General features: G+C 36.3%; 1 protein-coding gene across 2 annotated transcripts in view; it reads right to left on the bottom strand.

Annotated features, from left to right (window-relative positions):
• LOC150001634 (semaphorin-3D) overlaps positions 1-26,554 on the bottom strand; it is a 204,866-nt gene extending 178,312 nt beyond the window's left edge. For both annotated transcript variants that reach the window (XM_090287278.1, XM_090287279.1), the window contains exon 1: positions 26,376-26,554. The gene's annotated coding sequence lies outside the window, so the exon portion shown is untranslated. The remainder of the gene's footprint in view (positions 1-26,375) is intronic.
• Between the last annotated feature and the right edge of the window lie 338 nt (positions 26,555-26,892).

Below are 26,892 nucleotides of genomic sequence, written 5' to 3'. Positions count from 1 at the left end.
TTTGAAATGTTAATTTACATTTTGAAGGGAAGAAGAAAGTTCTTAAAAGAAATGTGCAGAAATGTGAAACACATCGTGCAGAAAAGGAAGAAAAAGAAAGGCAGCCTTTAAAAATCCTTTTCTAAGAAAGTAAGCAAGTATCAATGGAGCCGTTGAGAGCCTGCATTCTGAAATTAACGTAACAAGGTCCACATCACATCTTCACCACTTGGTGGGACAGAACTTGAGCAAGACATCTAATCTCTCTGTGCCTCAGTTTCCTTACCTGTAAAAATTAGAAACTAATATCACTCACCATACAATGGAATCATGGTAATTTAGTAAGAATATTCTTGCAAAGCAAACAACACTCTGTGAGAGAGCAAACAGTACAAGAATGCTGAATTTTCCCAAAATTCATGAGTGTATATATAATACTTGAAAAATAAAAATGGACTTTAAAAAATCCAAGGCTTATAATATGGTAATTCTGATAGGAAAACAAATAAGAAAGCAAAGAATGAAGCATCCAACAGAAAATATATAAGGAAAATAAAAAGATTAAAATTATCTAAGACTGAATGTTTTTAAAGTAATGAAAAAGTGAGAGATGTTTCTTAAAATGTATCTGATCTAAGGCAATTTACTATGAAAAAGTAGAAATTCATGGAAAATGGGCAGAGAAGCCCCTTTCTTTCTGAAAGACCCATTCAGAAATCCAGCTTCAATCATTTAGAGAGGCGCCCCTCTTCTCATTCCGGGAATTGCTTCAGCTAGCCAAGTGTTTCAATCCTGATTCAAGTAAATAATCAAGTATTTCACGTCTGACCGCCTTTTCAAAAATAGTAAAGAAAAGTAATTCCTGCCTATCTTACAAATACTAAGTGAATTAAGTAAAGTCACAGTGGAGGCCTGTTCTAACAAAGGACCTTAAACTTATTTACACTAAATTATAAATATATTTTTTGTGTGGAACCATCAATAATACTAACAATAACCAACCATTTTTGAGTGTTTATCATGTACTAACCCAACATATGTCATTTCAAGATCCTGCCAGTAGGTAGTATTTTTAATTCAAATTAGCTTTTGGTGAGATTTATGCTCAGAGAAGCTAGTGTTTTAGGTCATACAGCCCATCAGTAGCAGAGCATGGATGTGAATGAAGGTCTACCTGAGCAAAAGTCTGCTCTTTTAACAATGCTTCTATACTGAAGCCTTTTTTTGAATAACTGGAACTGAGCCACTATACCATATAATGTCAGTCATCCTAGATTTAAATTGGTTATTTATTAAACTAATATTTTTAAATCACTTTTAATTTTGGTAAACATGTAACGTAAAATTTACATCTAAGACATTTTAAGTATACAACTCAGTATACTGTTTATTCACATTGTTGCACAATATCTTCAGAAGTTTTTCGTCTAATAAACTGAAACTCTGTGCCTATTGAACAATTTCCCATTTCCCCCTCTCTCCAGCCCCTGAAACCACCATTCTACTTTCTGTTTCTATGAGTTTGATTAGGTATTTCTTTAAGTGGAATAATACAATATTTGTCTTTCTGTGACTGGATTATTTCACTTAACATAATATCCTCAAGGTTTACCCATTATTGTAGCATGTGACAGGATTTCCCTCTTTTTTAAAGTTGAATAATTTTCCACTGTACATACATACCCCATTTTGTCCATTTATCCAGTGATGGACAGTTGGGTTGTTCCCACTTCTTGGTTATGAACAATGCCTCAGTGAACGTGAGTGTCCGAATATCTCTTAAAGATCCCGTTTTCAAGTCTTTCAAATACACAGTAGACTATTCCATGGGGGATACATTTCAAGACACTCAGTGGATGCCTCAAACTGCAGATAGTACTGAACTGTATATATACTATGCTTTTTCCTATACATACCTTTACACTTAAAGGAAGCAATTTAAAGTTTCTCTTTAGCATATCCAAAATGTCAGCATTATGCTTGTAATTTAGGGTCATTATTATGTAAAATAATGGTCACTTGAACACAAGCACTGCAATACCATGACAGTTGATCTGATAATCCACAACTACTAAGTGACCAATGGGTGGGTAGTGTACACCAAGGTCCTCAGCCACCCCGAAGGTTGAGGACTGTAAGGGCCCCACAGCAGGAGGTGAGCGGCGGGGCCACTGGTGTACACAATGCAGATTGCTGGATGGTTCACTTCTGGGCAGGTAATAGGGAGCAGGATGACACCAGATTTCATCATGCTTCTCAGAACGGTGCACAACTTAAAACTTATAAAATATTTATTTCTGGAATTTTCCATTAAATATTTTTGGACCACAGTTGACCTTGAGTAAATGAAACCATAGAAGTGGAACTACTGTACACCCAATTGTGAGCTTGCTGGATCACGTGGTATTTATATTCTCATTTTTTTAATGAAAATTCCATACTATTTTTTGAAATAGGTAGATCATTTCACATTCCTACCAACAGTGTACAAGAGTTCCCATTTTTCCACATCCCCATCGATCCTTATTATTTTGTGCTTTTTTTGCACAATATCCACTTTAATAGCTGTAAAGTGCTATCTCACCAGTTTTAATTTGTGTTTCTTTAATGAATATGATGTTAAGCATCTGTTCATATGCTTTATAATCATTTATATATCTTCTTTGAAGAAATGTGTATTCAAACTCTTTGCTTATTTTTCATCAGGTTTTTTATTGTTATTTTTAGGGTATAGGAGTTCTTTATGTATCCTAAATAGTAACCCTTTTCAGATATATAATTTAAAATTATTTTCTCCCATTCTAAAGTTGCCTTATTATTTTGTTGTATCCTTTGATGCACAGAAATTTTAAAGTTTGATATAGTTCCAAAAACTCATATATATTTTCCCAAACCTATATTTATCTATCTACCATCTTTAATCTATCTACCCATGTTTGCAGCCAAACTCTTGTGACTATGGGCAACCACATATAAGGAAAACCAAAGAGAAAGACAGAATTTTGGACCACTTATCTTTTTAAAAATAATTTTAAGGAAGAAAAAAAATGAAATACCCTTAATTATTCTCATATTTCATAGTCTGAGCATCTCACCAAGCTATTTTTGATTTTCATGTTTAAAGGTACATGGGTTTTGTCATATAATAGCTTCTAAATACAAGCCAATTGTTTCATCTGTGCTGAGGTGAAGAATCAGTGACTTAATCTAATACACAAGGAAAACTTTCAATGTTTGTTATTGAGAGACTGAAGTCAGCCCCTAATGTAGCACATACATGCCGTAACAAATTTTATGTATTACTTTAGTGGCTTTTCAGGATAATATTGACAGTATGCAATTTCACTTAAAATATTGACTTTAGAATTTGGAACCTGTATGAGATTCCACTCCACTGTATTTTGTTTGTAGCTGGTCAATAAAATGTGGTCCTTTACTCAAGGATATAATAATGTATTTAAAGAATATGTGTATACAAATAGCTATAACTTAGGCAGAATGTAAGTGCTATAAAAGATATAAAATATGAATTCAACAGTTTAAAAATTATTTCTTGATTGAGATGGAAGAGGAATGAAGTAAAATCAATGAAATTTTCATAGTAGAGATGTCATTTAATCTGGGATTTGAGAGTGGGTGATATTTCTAGAGATACACAGGATATGGCATGAGAAAAGAGGTGATATCATAGTTTCATGTGTCTATGATAAGTGTGATCTAAGCTGCAAAGTTAGATTACAACTAAATCACACCAACTTAAGGCATTTAAGCTAGATTCTGACATTACTTAGGGCAGAAAAGAAATGACAACAGTGGCATTCAAACACAGTTGACAGTGAGGGGAACACAATATCAGGAGAAAATTATGTCTTATCCATAATAATTTCATTACATATAATTTTTCAACAACATGGAATTTCACTTCAGGTCAATGACTTTCAACAAAAGAAGAGCATCAACCAATTTTAATCTCTCTCATGTAAAACAGAAACAAGTGTAAGAAATCTCAATTTATGAAGAGAAGATGAATTAGAGAAATATATATATATAGATATACCTGCATGTGTGTATATGTTTATGTGTGTATATTATATATATATGCATATATATGTATATGCAAACTGGTTCATAAATTTTAAAAGGATATATGGTCTCCATAATATAAAATTATGTAAGTATACGTGAGTATATTACACGCTTCAGTAGTTTTTTAATCAACTGAAGAAGGTGCCAAGAAGATGGTTACACTGAGCAGGTTTAATAACCATGAGTATTAATTTGGTTAGAATGAGGTTGCTTTCACTTTTATTATTTCATACACATACACACATATACATATTCATACACATATACATAGTACTTAATGCCATTTTTAGTTTTGTTTAAATAGTATATATTTCTATAAGGCCTTGATCTTACCAAATAATTTCTAACTAAGATGAAGACATTACAATGCAACATCCTAAGTTGATTAAGGCTTATAATTAAATAAAAATAGGAATATGAGTTAGGAGACTATTAAATAATTAAGGGAAAAGGTCATAAATGTTTGACTCATGGTGCTGGCAGTGAGAATGGAAATGAGGGAAATTTTAAGAAAATGTGCGGAACTAACTGGAAATAGAGAGCACAGGAGAGTGCTAATAATAGCAGCTAACATTTATGCAGGGATAACTAAGGTACAGACACTATTCTAAGTTGTGAACCCATATTGAATTATTTAATTTCCACAGTAACCTATTAAATATTCTTATTATTCCACTTTATGGATGTGGAGACTAAAATATAGAGGTAAAATAAGATCTCCAAAGTCATTAGCCAATAAATGACAGAGTCAGGACGGGAACCTAGAATGGCTAAGCCTAAAACACATACTTTACATTGCATTAGACATGACTGTTGTAAAAAATTCAGATTACAAGTTGGTGATAATAAAAACAGAGAAAAGAGGTTAAGAAGTTCAGTGAAGAAAATAAGCCTTTTAAAACCCTGTTTTATTTTACACATTTTGTGTTTCAAAGCCAGGAAGATGTAAAGGCAGATAATGACACATGAATTAGAGGTTTTAGACTAGAGGGTGTAACAGACTATGGCCAAAGCAACCTATCATACTGCTGTCTGAATGTCAACTTATGGGTGTGGCAAATAGGAGTATTAATTACCAAACATCAAACATGAATTGGTCCTAGAGAAATACCCACCAGCAAGGATGGCTAGTGATCCAATAGGTATTTTGTTAGACACAGGTGAATAGAAACGCACATGGAGACAATAGAGCTCAAGCCAGATTAGGCATCATTGTGTAAGAAACTAAACCAACCACATCAAAGCATTAGCATAGTATAGTAGGTTGAAATTTTTGTTTGAAATGTTTGATCGAGATCTAGACTGGATACACGGACAAGTGAAATCAGGAGTCTCCAGAATATGGAGAGAAGTCAAGCATGGAGATGTTCTGATGGAGACATGAATCACTTCAGCAAGAATGAAGAACAGAATGAAAAAGCTAGAATGACAGGAGGTTATTATAAATATTCACCTTTATATGATATAATTTTCTATAAAGCTGATGCTCAAATCCATTTGTTTACATTTTAGTAGGAATGTGATTTCCCCCTGAAATTTCCTAGATTTGTTTTTATCATACCTCAGAAATAACCTCAGTAAGAGTTATAAGCACTCAAGCTCTACCTATATACAGATATAATCAAAAGACAAATACATATAAGAAGGGAAATTGTATTTTTACATCAGCTCAAAGTTTAAAAAAAAGACATATAAAACTTAGGGAATTTTTATTCCAGGAAGGATGGAATTTCCCTCTACAGGAAAATATCCACAACTGAAAGATATAATGCAATAAATAAATACACAATTAAGATGAAAATAAGACTGCACATCTGCTTCCTGGTAGAATTATGATACACACTTTGGGAACTGTTTCCTTTGGTTTCTATTATTAAAAGTGATCACATCAAGAAAGCATGATATTATGTAAAAAAAAAAGTTATCTCTTTCTTTTGTTCACACCCTGATGACAAATGAAAAGTGGCAACATTTTGAAAGAAAAAAAAAAAGAAAAGTGGTAACATTTTAGATAAGTCTGTATCTCCTACAAACAAAGAGCTATGAACAACAAACCAAAAGTCATGCTGCATACTGTCAACCTGAATATTTTTGTTGTGGATATGGTTTGACAGTGTATTGAACCAGAGTTTTGTTTGCTTGTTTTCTTTCAAAAACATGAAAACCGATCCATGTTTGCCCACATAATCTACCAATCCTTAACATTTGGGGGGGGGGGGGGTCAGTTATAGACACCAATCCCAAGAAAGCTTCATCCTCTACAAACCACACAGAATAAATTACACAAGGAATGTTTAACAGCAAATAACTGCTTAACAACTTTTACCAATGTTTAAGTATGATTTATTTTTTTTAATTTTAAAGTAACTGAGTTACTAGCAAAAACCTCCCTTTACAAATTAATTATATAGAATGTGCATGAATGCAAGTTGCCTTCAGTCTATCTCTGGTTTAGTTTTCTTGAATGATAAACGTATCCTAAAACTGATAGATAACAATGTAAGTACATAGATGATAAACTCAAGTAAGAAAGGGAAAGCAAATCAAAGGTTTCATACTTCCCAGACTGTCCGGAAGAATCTTCTTGAATGTCCTAAGCCAGTGAGACTATCACAAAGGACACTTCACAGACATATTCCTTCTATACAAGAATCATTCATTCATTTAGTACTTATTACTGAGCATCTACAATGTAATTATTAGCACCATAGTGATAAGATGGGGATCAAGATAGACATATTCTAACCTTCGTAAAACTTGCATTATAATGGAAGACATAGACTAGAAAACAAGCAATCTCAAGAGATGGGTGTTACAACTGGGAGAGGAAAGTTGGATTCTGTATGTGCTTTCATGTTATTTATTGTTATAAAAAACTGCTTTACTCCAGACTGTAGGATTTCCCTCTTTTGCTCTAGTACTGATTTCTCTTAATAAATTTTTAAAAATTTAATAAGTTTCCAAAACTGTGTCACCTAATTTCTGTCATCTAACACATTAATCTTACAATATATATACACACACACATGCATGTTAAACTATATCCTGTAAATAATGTAAAGTATATATAATCATATATAGTATATTTTATATTCGTCGTCGGCAGCCGTCCGTCTCGAGAGACGATGGTGTAGCTTCTTAAGAGTCTATCTGCACCGCCGAGAATGGCTGTGCAGTCCAACTCGGGAGTGACACGGTATCTGTCTCCTCCCGTGTTGAATCGACATCTTGCGATGACGCTGGAGTGTCCTCTCCAGTGGAGCTGAAGCTACAAAGCCTGGGCAGGGTGATATGGAGGGTCTGCTGTTACCCATGCAGCAGACCCCCCCCCTCTTCGCAGCTGAAGGTTCCAAGGGAAAGACGGAGTCAATACAGCTTGGCTTCAGGTGCGCCGCAGGAGTTGCCGGTGTTGACTACAACGTCAAACTGCCTTAGGGACTCCGGCTCCGGATTTTCTGTCGGGGTTTACTCCCTTAGCCTTTCCCCTGAAGAGGTATGCCGCAAGGCAGCGGAGGTTTTTGGAGTCAGAGTTTTCCTTCTCTGATGTGCCCTGACTGGAAGATCGAACCAGTGACACTTAGCTCGCAGGCCGACGCTCAATCCACTGAGCCAAACCAGCCAGGGTCATATTTTATATTATATAATATATATTATATATAATGATAGCCATACTAAAAAATAACATGCTGCATGATAGACATATATGTACACATGTACTTAGATTGTAGGGAAGTAAAAATAATTTTCCCTTCTAGGTTCTTCTAGGTTCTTGGCTGAGAACCTCTGTAATACAAAAAGAGGTTTACAACATGCATACCCAGAAAAACTGAGTAACTCACCAAATAGCCCAAGCCATCACTTTAAATACCTTTAAATCACTTTAAATATCTTTTTCAGCTTAAGACAAAGGAAGATGGGAAGGGACAGGGAGTCAGTTATAGGAATTTATCAGTAGAAGCACAGTGAAACAAGTGTATGATTGTTATGCAAATTAAAATTGGTTGCCTTCTCCATCTGGTAAGAGTTTCTAAAGATTTAGTCATTCATTTCTGGGAACAGAGAGGAAGACATCCTTACAAATGTAAATATAAATTTATTTAACAAAAGGGTAAATTATATAAAGTTTTCAGAGTTTCTCCTGTGTGTGCTGTTTCTTAAAAATAACCAAGTCAAGCCCTGGCTCAGTTGCTCAGTTGGTTAGAGCATCGTCCAGATATGCCAAGGCTGCAACCCAGGTTAGGGCACATACAAGAATCAACCAGTGAATGCATACATAAGTAGAACAACAAATCAACGTTTCTCTCTCTCTCTCTCCATCTCTCTCTCATCAATAAAATTTTAAAAATTAAAAGAAAATAACCAAGTCAAGATAATTTTTTTGTCAAAGAAGTGTATTTTGAGAGAACACATTCTGTTTTCTTTCAGATATACGCATATATAAGAGTGTGTAAATATAAATAATAGATAGAAAAATATGCAGTGTTAATAAAAACTACACATTTATAAATGTACTCTTTTTCTATAATGAAAAGTAGCTATTGTAGGTAGCAGCTAGGGATGAGTGGCAGAGGAGAAATAAAGGCAGGGCCCTCACCACTACAATCTAACAAAGAACTTAATGCGGGAGGCTAGAAGCAAAAGGAAGACCTGTCTCACCAATTAACTCAGCATCAGCAGTCCTGAGCTTGGGTGGATAAGACTGCCAGGTTGTCCCAAGCATTAGAAGCAAAACAGCACAGGAGGAAGGGATAGTCCTTGAGGCTGTGGTGAGACAAGGGGCTTCTGTAACAATCTCACTAAGATTGCCGGGTGTCCTGCACATCACAAGCAGGAATTGCACGGGAGGAAGCGGGGGGCCTACACTGGGAAAAGGGGCCTCTGTAACAAATTTCACTGAGCCAAAGAGCCTTTACTAACTGAAAAAGAAAGTCTTTGTAGGTGTACATTATTCCCAAGGGGAAGAAGGAGGGGCAACCTAGAAGTTAGCTAAGGTATATAACCCCTGAACCCTAACAGTGGGCATACTTAGATTAGCTACGTACCCTCTTGTAGCCTCGGCTCAAATGTATATAACAAAATCACTAACTTACTAACAAACTTACTAACAACTGTATTTTCTCTATATGTGGGACATTTAGACTAGTCAGGTGCTTGCTTGCAGCTTTGTGTTTGTGTGTGTTTCACAAATAAACTTGCTATTTCATTTCTACTGTACCTGTTTATCACTTGCTTGATCTATTCTTTTGAGAAAGGGACAAGAACCAAGGCAAGGGAGGGAGCCTCTTAACTCACGTCTCTCTCTCCCCATCCATAACAGTTAGGTAAAGACCATATCAAGGGCAGCTTTATAGCTTTGGTGATTATAAGCAGAATAAAGCTTTTGGTTATCAGATTAAAAATTAATTTGTTCTTTCAGAAATAGTCATCATTATGTCAATAGTAGTTGTCACCTTCCTTACCTGGGTCTAAGTGTCAACAACTCTGGTAGAACACATTAGATTTATTTTGTAAGTCATCTGTTGACATCAGTGTAAACCAAAATTAATTTGAGTGTAATAAAAAATTAAAAGCATCTTTGAGAAATAAGGAACTGCAGCCTGGGACACACAGATTCAGGTAGCAACCTAAACTTTGTTCAATGGAAACAAATGGGAGACCATATTTTATAGCAATAGCAAAAGTTCTCACCATGTTATCACTTAGGTCAGTTTTATGTAAATGAGGTATCCAGATTGTTCTGATTGTGCAGGGAAGGTCTCAGTCCCTAGGCAGAAAGAGGAAACCAGGGCTTCCCTATAGTGTGTGACCCAGACAACGGACACAAGTAGGGAGTAGTGAAGGAAGTTGAGAGGTCAGCCTAAGGTCCTTCCTTGTATACAGATTATGTAAGAAGACCCTGTTAGCAAATGTCTGCTAGGCAATTATTATTTATAAAATGGGGGCCCTTGGTTGACCATGGCAAGTTCATCTCAGTAGACAAATTCTTTCTTGGGGATCATATCACGTGAATCTTTCTTGTTGGGGTCAATATCAATAAGAAGTAGGATTTTTGTCCTTCCAGGAGTGAAGAGACTTCAGGTATAATCTCACTTTTCTGGTTATTCAGATGTGTGCCTCTGAACACACTACAAGTAGTGTCTGATAGGCACAAATCATGAATTACTCAAGTGTGGGGCCATTCTTCTCCAGTCAGCACCGATCTTAGAATATAGATGTTCTTTCATGTTTAAAGAAGGAAGTAAAGGAGGGGGGGGGGGAGGAAGAACAGAAGGGGGTAATGGAGGAGAGAGAATTCACATTACTTCATACGCTATCACCTCTGTAAATTTTTTTTTTAAATTGGACTAAATATTCTCCCAGGTTGTTGTTGTTTTATTCTGAAATATCATGAGTTTATGAGACAAACTAGATGAAAATTATTTTATATTTATTATTTCTTAATTAGCAGTATTTCCAAGTAGACATCCTGAGACTAACAATTTATCAGGCTTACATAACGATTATTTCCAAGGCTGGAATTAAAGAAAAGAAACAAAGAAGGAAACAAATAAAAACCTTCACTAGTTTTGTTAAAGTTTTAACAAACTACACCATGTTGGAGAAATTTCAAAATTCTGTATTGGAGATGTATAAATTCAAAATATTTAGACTACAAAATTAAACTTTAGGAATACTATTTTCTGAACACTGATAGGTTGTCCGCTGCTTTCACAATATATTTTTTGTTCTTAACATTCCTTTGAATGAAGATAACCTAAAGTCTAAATTAACTGATAGTAAAGTGGAAAAATAGAATACTTGAAATATTTTTATAGCTCATTAACTTAATGGTACAGAAGACTATAAAAAGCTCATCCTAGCATGGTAACATTTTTTCATTAAATAATCGCTGCTATCTATAAAGCTTATTTTAGATGTCTTGATTGAGAGGGGAAAAACCATTCTAAGACTTCCTGATCCTAATTAAAACTGAAAAATAATAGCTAAAGTATCTAGTTCATTATTAATTTAAATAAAATTTTTCTAATGCTACGTAGGACTCAGGATGTTATTTTTGACTCACATCTCTACATTGACTTTATTTTTTTCATTCGCAATTACAAATCAACAAAGATTGTTATCAGAGATGTCAAAAAGAATGTATTCAAGATGTAAACAAATGTCTCCACCTTAAGAAACTGAAAGTTTGTTAGAGATATATATAATCCATATAAATATTTGTAAATTAAAGTGACTTATTATAAAATGTGAATGTGACAGTGAAAATGAGTTACTGAACCTATTTATGTTTTCTGAATTGTTATTCTGATGAAGGTCAGATTTGAATTAGCTCTTGAAAAATGGACAAGGTACCAAGAGATTAAAAAAAAAAAAAAAGTAAGGAACTCTATTCAAGATGAACAGCAGGAGCAACACAGATGTTAAACACATATGACAACAAAATAAGGATTCACTATTTTATTTCACAAACTAATTATTTAGTTAAGATACTCGCTGGCTACTACCTATCTGCCTGAAAGTTGTTTATTCCTACTCTCCATCCTCTGTATCTGAAGATTATTTTAGTAATCTGAAACATTCAGCTTCCTTTAACAGGAAAAAATTCATGAGGTATCTAACGTCCTGCTGGAATCATGTCTGACCTCAGACTTTATGTGGGAAGATATTACTTGTTTCATTGTGGATTCTGGAAATAATGTACATTCTTTTCAAAAAGTATAAGATCAACAAGAAAGTTTGAAGGTAAACATATCTAAGTTCTGAGAGGAACATAAAACAGTTCTAAGTCAGGTTAAGTGCAAAATTGTCATAATAATAATGCTGTGAAAATATAATAAGGCAAAATACGAAATACACATATGAATAGTAAAAGTCTGATATTAAAGCCTCATATTGCTCTGGTACCCTTATATTCAATTTTCATCACCATTGTGTTAGTCCAGCCCTTATCACATCTGTAAAGAATCTCTTAATTGGTCTCCCTGAAAACTATTCCTAGGTTTGTCTTCCTAAAACTTTTATTGGTTCCCAATTGCCTATGGAATATAATCCAGTCTGTGCCTTGGCATTTTAAGGCTTTCACAACCAGTACAACATACTCAATGTATACTGGTGAGAAAAAATCAAATTCTTAAATTGTTGATTTATCCATAACAATGGTATCAGGGATAAATTCATCATTTATATTTTCTCATCTAATACTCACATGCATTTTATTTGCAAAGCTGTCATTCACTGCACTTCGCTCTATGAGTATACGAAAGCTGGATAGACTTAGATACTTACCAAATTTCCTCACATAATAAATTCTGACTTCAAAATGCATTCCATTTCCATCATTAATTAGAGTGTTAACACTTGTTTATACCAAATCATAACCACATGATGAGATCCTAATAATGAAGGATGTATTGCTTTGGCATGTGGCTTATTTTGAGCTGAAGAAATAGACATTCTGTGAGCTCCAGAAAAATTCTTACCTCTCTCTTAAAAAAGTTAAATCAAAGATCTTACTCATAATGAGTTATTACCAGAAAGAACTTTTACAACCTACCTATATGGCTAGGCAAATGTCTAATTACTGAACATCTGCTATTCTTGTCATCCTGTGAACTGCCCTCATCCGTATGAAGCCCAAGTCTTACCTAATTTCTTGGCTCAGGATGCCATTTATACCTTATTTTAACTTTCTGTCTCTGAACTTCTCATGAATGTGGGGTTCCCATATGCATGTATGTAGTTAAATTGGGTTATTTTCTCTGGTTAATCTGTCTCATGTTGATTTAATTATTAGACCAGTCAAAAGAACCAAGAGGGATAGAATAAAATTTCTTCCTCCCCCTCAATAAGAACTTAAACTACCTGTTAAGTGGATGATAAATGGTCTTAGACCACTGGGAAAGAAAACACTGGCAGAGTGGTGAAGACCAGGTGAGAGGGCAGGGTTAATCATTTATGTGCCTTCCCCGTTTAAGTAACAACCGAAATAAAAAAAAGTGAATGAATCAGTGAGGAAAGTCGGTAGAGGAAAAAGAACAGAACTGGGCAAGGTGCAGTTAGTGGAAAGGAACGAGAGGAAAGAGTGTGACAGGTAGACAAGGAGGTGTCAGATACAACCCAGGAATTACAGAGGCATAAAAAAAGAACCTGCATGACTGGCCCAGTGTTCTTCCACCTTCCCTACCTGCCTTCAGTTCTGGGCTACAGACCCTGTAACCACCTGGAAAGCCCACCACTAGCCTGGCTGGTCCCCATTGTGACACCTGAAAGTTATCATTTGAAAAAGCCCCAGCAAAACAGTTAGAAAAGTAATATAAATTATCTCCTTTACTTAAAATACCATCGAGAGAAGTCAGCAGATTTATAAATATTTACTCACTAAAGTAATAAAAACTAATAGGAATTAAAGTGAATTTATGGAAACAAAACTAAATTGACTCTTGGTTCTAGTCTTTAGAGATGTTTTTCTTCTATTGATTTGCTCTAACAAAATTATCCTTAAACATTTTGCAATATGCTGAAGGTGTATATACTATATATACACATTTTATCTTCACATATGAAAAGGTAAATGAAACATTTGACACCATTTTACATCTGTTTATTTGCAACCATAAGAAAACACTTAATATTCCTAGAATGAACACTTGTAGTGATAGGATTTATGATTATTTTTAAAATATTATAAGTAAATCTTATTGCTAACACATTTCACTTTCTATGAAATAGAAACAGGGTTTATAAATTGTTATTAATACAAGTAGATATAAGATATATAATTAATGTAAGATATATATGTAATTTATAAATTATGATTAATACAATGTATATTGATGAATATTCACATGCAAGGGTAACAACTATGGAAACAGACTAATCTGAAACAACACCAAGAAAGTCATTAGAAAAATATTTTCCCATTAAATAATAAGAACATTATTCAGTTTCATTTCCACTTGCTCAGAAGCTAAAATGACCTTTAAGTTCAATTATCTAGCATATTTGCTGTTTCTATTAGTTATAATCTGGAGAATTGCCAAGAAGATGAGGCAGCCTGGGACAAAGATGCTATTTGCATGTTAGATTGCTCACACCTAGAAGCAGGAGTTACTCATTTATCTCTGGGCTCTTCCTCAATTTCCTCCTTGAGAGATAAGGGCTTAGCTTCCTTTAGCTAACTTGATTACACAAGTTCTGTACTGCAGGTTTCTGCAAGGTCTTCTGAAGACAAATTGAGGGAGTAAGGAATCTTGGCTTTCTTCGCAGCTAAAGAGCTCCAGTAGGAGAAGGTCAGTACTGGTAAATCGTCTAGGAAAAGTCTAGTTGCTGGCCATGAGACTGTACTGCAGGAGAATGTTTCTGGGAGTATTTCCAAATCCTCAAGTGGTAAACAGTGAATTAGGTCACTTGTTTCCCTACATTTTCTTATAAAGGAGACTAAAATAGAATATTCTGAAATTAAAAACAGAGCATTACATGACAGGTGCCAAGAACAATACCTGGGTAGGGGAGTTATGGGGACAAGATAGTGACTAAACAGGGGAGGTCAGCTGTGGACATGAGGATGGAAATGACAGCAGGCCCATGGTGGAAGGCTAAGAAATATCTAGGCATTGGGGGAAACAGGAGGAGGGCTGGGGAGCTGTTGAACAAATCTGTACTGCCTATTTGGAATGGAGCACTTCAGCAAGTAAACATGCAATGTTTTGTAAGACCAATAGTAGACAGCTAAGGATGAATGGTGGAATATCAAGAACTGCAGCAGGAAATGGAGAATGCGGCACCAAAGAATTGTATTACTTGATGTTTGGGCTCTTCAACTAGTTGCTTCTTCTGTGAAAACTAGCACTGAAGGGTTCCTTTACACTGATTCTCCCTCACATCCCTATGTCATGGTCTGTTAGAGTGTTCCCCAAATTATGTCTCTTTAAACACACTTGTGTGCAAAAGAAGGAAGTGGTTAACAGTCAATTCTAAAATGACATTCTCTGACCCAAGAATATAACTCAGTAGGTCACCAAAGGACAGTCCTTTGAATGAGGTGAACAGAACTCAGCATATAAAAAAACAAGAAGGCCATAGAACAGTGCAGAGATAGCATAAGAATCTGATCTATGTGCAATATTGCATAATCTGTGCCTTAAAAAAAAGATGATACACAGATACTGTAATGTGCCATACAGTGTTTGGCTTTCCTGTATTAACCCATGTATTCCTCAGAATAATCCTATGAACCCCCAGCTATCCAATGGGAAACAGATACATAAAGGTCAAGTAATTTGCCTGAATCACACAGCTAAAAGGTGACAGAGCCAGGATCGGAACCTGGGCTGCCTGTCTGCTTTCATAGTCTTAACATTGGACCATGTTCCCTCCCACACTTTAAGGCCCAGTTTAAAGTTACACTGATCAAAGACCCTCAGACTTTCAGTTACCAGAGTGACCTCCTTATAGAGTATTGAGCAATGAGGACTTATATACAGGTGTTGCAATGGTGTGGTAAAATAAATGGGACCTGAGAACAAGTCAGGATTAGAGATAATATTCTGGACATCATCTCCAGATAGATACAAGCAGAGTTAGGGAAGAAGATGACATAATTAAAGAAAAGGCTGTAGAGAGAGAAAACCAAGACTATGAAATAGAACCTTGTGTTTATTAGATTTAGTATCACAAAGAGACTGACTTGACCCATGATAATAATGAATTCTTTTACAATTGTTTACTTTAGGATAGTAAGCATGTTTTTTCATCTGTCTTTCATCAATGACTTTTATAGTGCCCAGCACATAACAGGCCCTCTATAAATAGTTCTTGAATTAAATAAAAGATGAAAAAGGAATCAGAGAGAGAAAGCCATTGATAGTAATATGAATATGTGTGAAATAACTTTTATGAAGAAAGAATATATGTGTGAAATAAATTTGTGATAGATTATATACCCAAAGTAGTCACAAGATGAAAAAACAGAGGTGATGGACTCAGAATAGATTAATTTCAATTAAAGCACTAGAGATTGCATATTTATTATGTGCAAGACTTGGTCATATGCTCTGAGAATATGAAGAAAGATGTGAAAGTAACAACCACTTGGTCCTTATTCTTCAGAACCTTAGTCTTGTGATACTAGAAGAGAGAGGGTAACTATTATTAGGAGCTGTAACAGATATTAAGGACAGGTGGATAGAATTTGCATGAAAAGCACTTTTTGAAGCAAGATTTAGTGAAGATATGTGAGGCTGGCATGTGGAGCGAGCATCGTCTGGGGGCCAGGAAAGGTGGTGGAAATGAAACACAAAATTATTCCAAATGAAAGGAGAAATCAGCACAGTCAATAATGCCCCATGAGGAAAGAATAAAGAGATCATTGGCCCATGTGGTTGACACTGGTTTGTAATTTTATTGTTTTGAGGAATTTACAAGATTTGTTTTTTCATCCAAATACATTATCTACTTAAAGAAAAACACTTTTCAACATTGCTTGTATACAATAAGTAAAGGAAAAGGGGCAACCTCTACCTTTATTTCTGATTATCAAAAATAACCAGGAGTAACAAATATATAAAAAGGATGATTACTGGCTATCTTGCAGATGATGGTTGTATGATTGATAAATACCAGAAGAAAGCAGATCTAAATATAATTGTTATTTTTAATAAATCTCAAGTGAAAATGCACAGAATACAAAATGACTACTCACTATACTCTAATAACTCTTGAAATATGAAACAAAGGATCATTTCTTGGAATATGAGAAGGCCTATGTGACAGTGACACACAAAAAGAAAGGTTCTAAACAATCAGCATCCAGAGACGGAGTAGGGTGGAGTGAGACATCCATAGTGTCTCGGCCCAAGCTTTCTGACGGGTTTATTGAGTGCACATGTGTAAGCACAGCATTCCTTCTCTATGCAAGTGATTCCTGCCAAAAACTTGCCCTTTTTAAAACCTGAACAACGAACACTCTCTGCCAAACCTCATCACAGTGTAGTCTAAGACAACAATCCCCATGGCTCTGTGAAATGTGAATCAAGCTTTAAAAAAGAAAAGGAAATGTTATTCTCTCATTGGTATATGCAGTAGAAATGCTTTTGAACAGCTACTTCACAAGTGATAAAATCTTAACTTCAAAAGTCTATATGATAATCTCGATTTGTATTAACCTCTCATTTTAAAATTACAAATAATTCATCTTACACTCTTTCATCATGTGAATACTTTCCCAGACAGAATAGTCGGCTACTTATTCTTCTACCAACTTGCTCAGTAGCAACTTATAACACACTAACTAGACTATGATATGAACTGAAAATATAAGACAGAAGCTAATGTGACCAAAAGAGTGAATTTTGAATCAAAATATAAGTCAAGAGTAAAATTAATAAGTATATAATTACACCACTATTTAAAGATTTTTTTCCTCTACTGTGGAAAGTTAAAACTCAAAATTGATAAGACTTGAAATGATTATTTTCATTAGCAAAAATATTTTTAAAATAACATTCTAGTTATAATTATGAAGTTACTAGCCATTAATTACTTGAAAATATGTTAATAGGAGATAAAAGCAGGAGTACTTAAAATTTTATTGACAGGAAGTAAAAAAATGCAAAGGTGTTAATTGAACATATCTGTGTTATACAAGCTAGGTACACATTTTAAAGTGTTTGGTCAGAATATTCTATTTTTTCATTCCTCTTTTTGATTGAGTTACATTACTATAGGCATGATCTCTTTTTTAAAAAGAAGTTATTACATTCTTTTGTTTAACAAAAATGAAAACCTTTAATCTAAGATTCCAATGAGAGTCCAGAGTATATTAGTCATGCTGATGAGTCTTTTTCATTAAAAAAAAAGAAAAAAGGCCTTTTAGTCACACATTCTTAGATCACGTTCCATAACTTTTTCTGAACAAGTCCTTGAAATGTTTTATGCTATGAGTCTACAAATTAAAAACTGAAAGAAAAAAAAAATAGCGTGTCTAAATTTCTTAACAATTATCACAGTAAAACACAAATTCATTAGAAACCATACTTAACTGCAAAGTACAGAATCAGGTTATCGTTAAATAATTATCAATGTGAGATAACAACAAAAAATAAGACATCACCATGTTTAAGAGCTTAGATAAAAAAGGTAAAATGATAATACTTTTGGTCCAATTGTAAGGAGAACTTACTAAAATAGAGTAAAGCTCAAATTAAAAAAAAATAAAGGTGCAACAAATTGAAACAAGAAAGAGAAGGAATAATATGTGATTTATGTATACATATGTACGTACACAGAGAGAGAGAAAGGAAGTATCTGTGTAGCGGGAAAGCGTTGAGAAAATATATAACAGGTAGAAAAAAAAATGGCAGCCCTTATTTCCTGTCCACCCTACTCTGGCTGTAACACACAGCTTCTAGAAATTTGGGGGGAGGGAAAGGACTACTAGGTAAAATTAATTTTCAAAGTAACAATGATATGTGTATTATGCATATAATATTTGATAGGAAATAATCTTTAACATACTTAATGTAGTAGATTCTTTGAGATTCAAAGAAGGGAAAAAAGAATAAACAGTCATCGAGCCATTTTGGCAAGAATTTTGGAAGCATAATCATCAGCTATACATGAAGACATCTGGTACTTATGATAGATCTTGTCAATATTAATAAAATAGCAAAGGAAGAAGGAGGAAAATGTTTGCTTTTTCTTTTAATACTTAAGATTGATTTATAGGACATGACTAATCCATAGCTCCCTTTGCACAAGAACCTATAATAATGGTGATCTGGAAATCTTTAGTAATCCAAATAATACATTTTATTTAGAAAAGTAAGTAATTACTAAAACAGTTCACTAAAAATATGAATTTATTATAAGATCTAACTAAATTTAGCATCAACAGTAAAAAATGGCAAACTAGTAGTACCTTGAACTAGGGGAATATGAGGGGGGACCCAAAAGACACTGGAATTAACTTCTGGAGGGTGGTCTCCTTGTAGTACAGGCTTCCCCCACAAAGTGAGTGTTCTAGGAGCCCATCTGCATCAGTGTACCAGCTGGCATTGTTGTGAGAGGCTGCATTGGCTTCAGTAAATTTTTTTTTAAAGACTTTCAGTGACTTTGCCTATTTCATGATGGGTGGTTTATGAACACACCTGCCCACACCACACTGAATGTTCAACAGTTTTTAACCCAAAATGGCATGACCCCATGCCCCACCTTTCCTACTCACCCAATCTCTCCCTGAGTGACTTTTTTTGTTTCCCTGGATGAGAAAAGCCCTCAAAATGAAATGTTTTGCTGATGTGAAAGAGGTGAAACAAAAAAACAGCAGAAGCACTAACAGGCATCAAAATTGATAAGTTCCAAAACTATTCTAACCAATAGAAAAAAAATCACTCTGTAGGTGTATTGCATCAAATGGGGAGTACTTTAAAGGTGACTGAAGGTTAAACATGTAAGAATAAATACACAATTTTTTAATGAACAAATTCCAGGTTGGTTTTGGATCCCTCCTCATAATGTTAATTGAATGACATTAACCTTGTTGACCTAATAAATATTTACCTTTTATATAATTTTTCACCATGATTAATCTATATGTTTTGAAATCTAATTTTTAAAAATACACTTTATTTTTCAGAAAATTGAGAAGATAGTACAGAGAGTTCCCCCATAACCCACACCTGGTTTCTCTTAGTATTTTTATATGGTAATATTTGTTACTATTAAAGAACAAATATTGATACATTTTGAACTATAGTCCATAGTTTATTCTGATTTATTTAGTGTTTACCTAATGTTCTTCTTCCTTTCATGGATCCCATCCAGAATGCCACATTATATTTAGTTGTGTTTCTTTGGCTTCCTCTTACCTTTGATGGTAATTCAGACTTTCCTTGGTTTTGATGATCTTTACAGGTTTGAGGAGTAATGGTCAAGTATATTGTAGATTCCCCTCTACTGGAATTTGTCTGAAGCTTTTCTCTTACTTATTGGGGTTAAGAACTTATAAGAAAGACTGGAGAAGTAAAGTGTAATTTTCATGCCCATCATATCAAGGGCACATACTATCAACCTGCTTTACAACTGTTGACGTCAACTTCAATCAGCTTGCTGAAACAGTGCTTCACAGGCTTACACACTTTAATACCCTTTCCTCCCCTTTCCATACTGTACTTTTTGAAGGAAGTAATCATGCTCACCTCATATATCGGAAGTAGAAAGTTATGTTTCTCTTCCTTGAGGCGACAGTAGCTACATATTATTTTAACTTCTGCATGAGAGATTTGTTTTTTTCTTCCTCCTTTATTTATATTTTCATGGTCTCATATATACTTATTTTAAACTTTGGATCATAATAAATACTATCCTATTTTTTGTTTAAACTGTCCCAGTTTTGGTCAAGGAGTTCTGTCAATTAGTTCCTACGTCTCTTTGATATCTATCACTATGTGCATTCCAAGATGTCGGTGGTGGCGGCGGCAGCGTGCGTGTGTGGGTTTTGAGCACTCAATTTTTTTGGTACTACAGGATGATCCATGCTCACCTTGTCTAGTTCTGCCCCATTCCTAGAATCTGCATTTCTCCAAAGATCCCTGGTTTGATATTAGAAAGGAAGATCTAGGCACTAGTTGTCACATATAAAATTCATTTAAAAAATAAATTTCATGCTTAATTAAGAATTAACATATATCTTTGTACATAGTAGATTGAAGAATAAAATTTGACTAACACCTCTATTTTATGCTTATCTGTATTTTCTACTTTTTCAGTGATTAGCATGAAAAATATCTGTAATGAAAATCATTACTATAATAATAAAAGAACTACAAAAAAAAATACTCCATTTCAATAAGAAATCTCAAATTAGCCCTGACTAGTGTGGCTCAGTGGATTGAAAACCACTCTGTGAACCAGAAGGTAGCTGGTTCTATTCCCAGTCAGGGCACATGCCTGAGTTGCAGGCCAGGTACCCAGTTGGGGGCACACGAGAAGCAACCATAAATTGATGTTTCTCTCCCTCTCTTTACCCTCCCTTCCCCTCGCTCTAAAAATAAATAAATAAAATATTTTTTAAAAAGAAAACTCAAATTAGTATAAACTTCTATTGCTCAACTATTAGTATTATAGGTAAACTGAGAATTCTGAGTATTCTAAATATTTATTTTTGAAATGATGTGCTATATTTCAAAATTGAAAGTGTTTCTCCAAATAAGAAATTATTCATTTCACCTTGGGAAACACTTCTTACTTTCATAGAACAATCACTTTAGATATGAAGAACAAATATTTGCCTAAAAGCAACAACAACAAATTCCAAAATCCAAGAATGCCTAAATTTCACATGTATGGACTAGTCTTTACAATAAAGATAAAAGACAAAAATGGAGGAGTAAAAGCTTAACACTGAGTTTATACATCTCATCAAAGAAAACCAGATTATTCAGACATAATTTGGTATTATTATATCATTACGCATGGGCTGAGCTCTCAATATGTGAAAAAAAAAGGCTTCTATTGGCCTACTTAAGCAAAATAAGATAGTACCTATTTTTCTGGACATTGTTTTCAAGCAGTTCCTACATACTGATAATAAATGTATCTCACTTATTAGGTATAGCTTATATAGGCTCATTTCTAGAATAAATATGACATCACAATCCTTAAAAGCTGTTTAAGATATGCAAGATATTGGCTAAGTAGAAGACTTAGTAAAATGAATAATTAATATAGGAAAAACATTGAACATTTATCTGATGGTAGATTAATAATGTCACATTCGTATAACTAAATCATTTTATTTCCCCTGAAAGCAATAGTACTATATTTCTCTTAAGATGTTCAATAATTTAGGCTTTTTGCTTATATTTTTAAATTGTTCTCAGTAGTAGTAGTCCCACTTAATGTTGCATACTTCTATTTAATTAGAAAAATACAGCAAATGTTTTCATTTTCCTGTGATTTGTTAGTAAACCTCACTAACAGAATACACTATTAAACATCAGTTTTAAAAACATAACAGGTTGAAGTTATGTTTAAAACCCTATAGAAAAAACAAGGGGCTAAAGTAAGTCCTAATTTCTGAAACAGAGGAAACCACATCTTTAAAGGGATGATAGATTCAGAAAGACAGAGACTTTTCTACAAACCATTGGTCGTTTAATTCTTCGTTTATTTTACACATTTCTATGGAAGGATGTTATGTGTAGCTTACTGAGCTTTGCAAAAGAATGAGCAAAGTATCTAAATTTACCAGTGGAAAATTAGCAAGTTGGTTAATAATATCCTGATTCATGACTATTGGAAATTATTAAATATTATTGACATGGAGATAAAGGATAAAATATTAATGAAGATAGATTAAAAGTCAGCAAAATTATTTTAAGTATGAACAGTATACTTTGTTATATATTCCAGCTTTTGGAAGCACTTAACTATTTATGTTTTTAATAATTTGTATTTATTTATGTTTAATAATTTAAGTATGACATTGTTACTTAAATTTCAAAATAATTTAAAAGGTGTTGCATTGCTATTATTGTTATTACTGTTTATTTTAATGTAAATATTTATTCTTCTTTTCGAAGAATATGTTATTGAGTGTTGAAATACTTATTACTTTACTTGAGTAATCTATAGAACTCCAAGTACTTATGGAAAGAATAATAACTTTTCAAAATAGAGTAATGGTTACTCTTGTTTATAAAATAAATCATTTCTTAATTGGCAAGAATGCTTCCCAAAGAACATGTGTCATCAAAGCATTATAATTCCCATACAGAACAGTAAAAAATTCAGAGTCCCATTTGTTTTTCCCAAATAATGAAGCTACAACAAATGATCTGAAGATATACTAATATTCATTAAACCAGCACCAACTAGAATGTTTTCCCCTTCAGACTAATAAGTTGATATTCCAATTGATCCCTAAAAATGTGATGACAACCTAGTATGCAGGCAGTAAACAAATACTGGGCCACAGAAATACCTGCCACTTCCAGAAGACATCTTCAGAGACATTTTAAGGTCTGTAATCAACTTCTTAATAGTTAACAAATGCCCATGCAATGGAATAAAACTATGGTATGAAGAATAAGAAATGGGCACCATGAAACTTTTTATTGTAATTTAATTTCAACCCCAAACAATATATTTTTCAGATTTAGAAAAGAATCCAGAGTAATTCAGCTCAATGACAAGTTGAAACATACAGTTGATCTGTTAGCCTGTCATTGGGAACACTACATGTACTTCCTCTGCCTTCATAATTGTTTATATTCTAGACTTTCCCTGCCACCAAAAATAATTCCCACTCCCACCCTTACCAGCCCCCCCACAAATAGATTAAAAATTCAGTTTATATTTGTGCATTTTTCCCATGCAAAAACATAAAGCAAATTCATTGACTAAGATGTACCTATAAAGGCAATTCTGCAAGAAGGCAAAAGAAAAGCCACATAATTATTTCTCTATTTTTTACTTTTAGTTTCTTCTGTGTTGATTACAGCTTCCTGGTAATTTCAAAACATTTTGCACTGCCAGACATTTTTCTTTAACCTCCTTCTCAGAAAGGAAGGTAACTGAAGTCAAATCATTACTCCTCCCAAGTGAATTGACAACAGACTCTTAACAAAGGTGAACCAGTGGTGCTGAAATATGAAGTAACTTTATGTATTCAGGTCATGAAGGCAGTAAGTAGACTAAAAAAAACTTCACTGATATCAGAAAACATTCCAGACATGAACATGGGGTTCATATTTGACAAAATGTTTTTTTTTTAATTATCCTTTACAAACATTATTAAAGCCACTAATAATTCATATAAGCTACAATAAGATCTGGATAAATATCATGTATATATGATTCTTGGCCTGCAGACTTGATGAGGCCTCTACATACATCCTCAACCATGGACTCCATTTAATTCCATTACTTGGATGTTCTTCTTTGGTAAATTGTAATATACAGACACAAAGGCAAGCTGATCTTAGAAAGGTCCTTCTTTTAAGTGGGGTCATGGAAAGATGCCTGAAGTCTCTGAAAGGTGACCCACATCCAGGTAAAGCAATTCCAGACTGCTCAACACCCTACTAGCTTATATTTGCATACATCAATTAACACCTTTACATCTCATTACTCTTATTTCTAAAATAAGAATAACTGCTGTGTCTATTCCCCTAAACTTCAACACCATTTTTAAGAATTATGATTCTTTAATATTCAAAAAGCCAAAATGGGACACCATTTTCATCAGAAAGAGAAAGAAAATAATGACAGCTTATTGGTAGGGATAATAATTATGATAATGTACAAAGTATCTGGGATGCAATAAGTGTTTGATAAATGTCCCTTTCCTTCTCCACTAATTTTCCATTCCATAGACTGGCAAATTCCATTTGAAATGTTGCCAGTCCAGATCAAAACTGTTTTATTGTCTCTCAGTTACCTCTTGACCCCACTCTTATCTCTTCCCACATCACCTTCCGGTATTTCCTGGCCTTTCTCTTCCAAGGGCCAAGGTCTCTTCCCATCTCCCTGACCTGGACCATCACTTTGTAGTCTGTCAGCGATGGCTCCTCTGACCAGCTTTAGCTGCACCTCCGCGATTTCTAGGCTGGGCAGAGTTAAAGCAACGCCCGCCTGGGGCTGCTCTTTTCCAAACCCGACCCTTCCTACTCATCCTCCTTGCTGTCTGGCTTCGGAGCAGCGGGAGAAGCAAGGCATCACTGGAGTGATGACATGTGGCTCTCTTCCTTCCCCACCCTTCACATTCTTCTTTCCACGTGCAGAACCCGGAAGGCTCTGCCCGTTCTTGCCCCGGCGGTTGCCAGGGTTACAGAGTAGCAGCACCAGAACCAGGAGGGGCCCATGTATGCCCTCTGCCTCCCCTGCGATCCCCTCAAATACACACACACACACACACACACACACACACACACACAGTCAAGAGGAGAACCCTTTCCTGCTAAACTGGGCAACTTTAAATCCCTCCCCTCTTTCCGCTCTCTTCTCTCGCCTGTGCAAACAGCACTGTGTAGCTAAGGAAGAATGAGAGGGGTTTGGCGAGAAAGAGGAGTCCTCATAGGGACACTTGCTTTTATTCACGGCCTCACTTGGGTCTAAATGGCTAAAAGTCCGCCCATTTAACTCCGATCTCTGTAACATTTAATTCAGGACCTCGGCGGCCCCAGCTCTTGGGCGTGCAGCTCTTGTCCAGTCCCTTCGATTCCAGTCTGCCGGCGAGAGCGTGGCGTCTCCACCTCCTGTCAAGCGCCTTCCGCGCGCTGGGACCAAAGCTGAGTAATTCAGCACACGAGGTTGAACATAAGTCAGTACTGAAGGGGAACCGTCGAGTGTTGCAAACGGCCCTGGCACTGCCAGGCCCGTTAATTAACGCGTCAACTCGCGGCGGGTCGGAACGGGGCTGGGAGGGAACACCCGGGGGAGTGGGGATAATTCACCGGGTTATATTCCCAGCCGGAGTCAAATCCGGGTCTTTCAGGAGCGAGCCCAGCCGAGGGGTAACCAGGGCTACCCAGGGCTGACCCGCTCCAGCAAAAGTGCGTTTGCAGCGACCGCATTTCCTAGGCAGCCAGCTTTGGGGCTGGGCTCTCATTCCAACTTTCCCCTCTGGGTCCAGAAGGATGTACAGTACGCTTCCAGCCGACGGAGCGTCGCGATTGTCTTGCTAGGAAAAAGGCGTCGTCCATCCCTCTCCAAAAGCACCCTAACAAAAACAATCGCCACGGTCTCCCCATTTCCTCCCCCAGCCCAATGGGAAAAGGAGCGAGCGAGGGCGCAGATGACCTTGGTCAAGTCCTCCCCAGCCTGTCCCTACCAACGCGTCTCCAAAAGAACCTGCAGCCGGCGGAAGCCGCCGGTCACGTTCAAACGCGCTCCTTGCCGCCTTGACCCGGGAGGGGGCGAGGAAGACAGGAAGGAGGCGAGAAGTTTCTGGGCGCGTTTCGGGAGGAAAACTTTCCTCGGTGCTGGCCGCTGAAGGTGGCTCGGGTGAGGAGGCTCCGGCAGCGGCAGCGGGGAGATGGGACTGCACCCCGCCGCCACGCTGTCCCCAGATCCGCGCGCAAAGGCCATCTGCTGCTCTGTGCACCGACTTGCAGTCTGTTCTCCCGCGCGGCAACTCCCTGTCCGCTCCGGGCGCTTTTTCTGTCCCAGGATAGTTCCTCATCTCCCAGCCGCTCCGCATCCTCACTTTGGATTCACAGCCACCCCCAAATACAGTCACCCCTTCTTAACACCGCAGTCTCTAGCGCGCCCTCCCACTGGAGTAGCAGGTGACCCAAAACCAGCCTTACCTGCCGGGAACGCTTCTCACCCTCAGTCTTTGCCCGATGTCCCTTCAGGAAGAGAGAGAGGGGATGCCGGCTTGCGGGCGTGTAAGGAGGCGACCCGGGGCCCCGGCGCGAGCTCCTCGGGAGCGGCCGAGCCGCCGGCGGCCCTGGCGGAGCGCGGAGGCTGCGGTCGCAGAAGTCAGGCCGGGAGGCAGGGGGCGCTGCTGGCTCCCGAGCGCTGTACCGGGACCGGCGAAGAGCCAGGCACCAGCTGGAGCTTTGGGGAGGCGAGGGTGGCGAGGAAAGGCACGCTCCGAGCGGGAGGGCGGCTTTTAAGTTTGTGGTGTGACCGCAGCAGCTGTCCTGGGAGAGACTCAGTCTTTCTAAAAAGAGGATGCTCAAAACGACGGGGATTACCTCTCCCCTTCCGATCTCCTCCCCCAGCCCTCCGCCCTCCCTCCCTCCCTCTGCGCACTCCAGTACTCCCCAGCGGCAGAAGTCCATCCCTGCCTGCGCTCAGGCTGTCAGCAGCGTGAATTAA

The sequence above is a fragment of the Furipterus horrens genome, unplaced genomic scaffold (genome assembly GCF_987537825.1).
Source record: "Furipterus horrens unplaced genomic scaffold, mFurHor1.1.pri manual_scaffold_9, whole genome shotgun sequence".
NCBI lineage: Eukaryota > Metazoa > Chordata > Mammalia > Chiroptera > Furipteridae > Furipterus > Furipterus horrens.
Note: the sequence above shows the minus strand (reverse complement) of the source record. Positions and strands in the feature narration are given on the sequence as shown.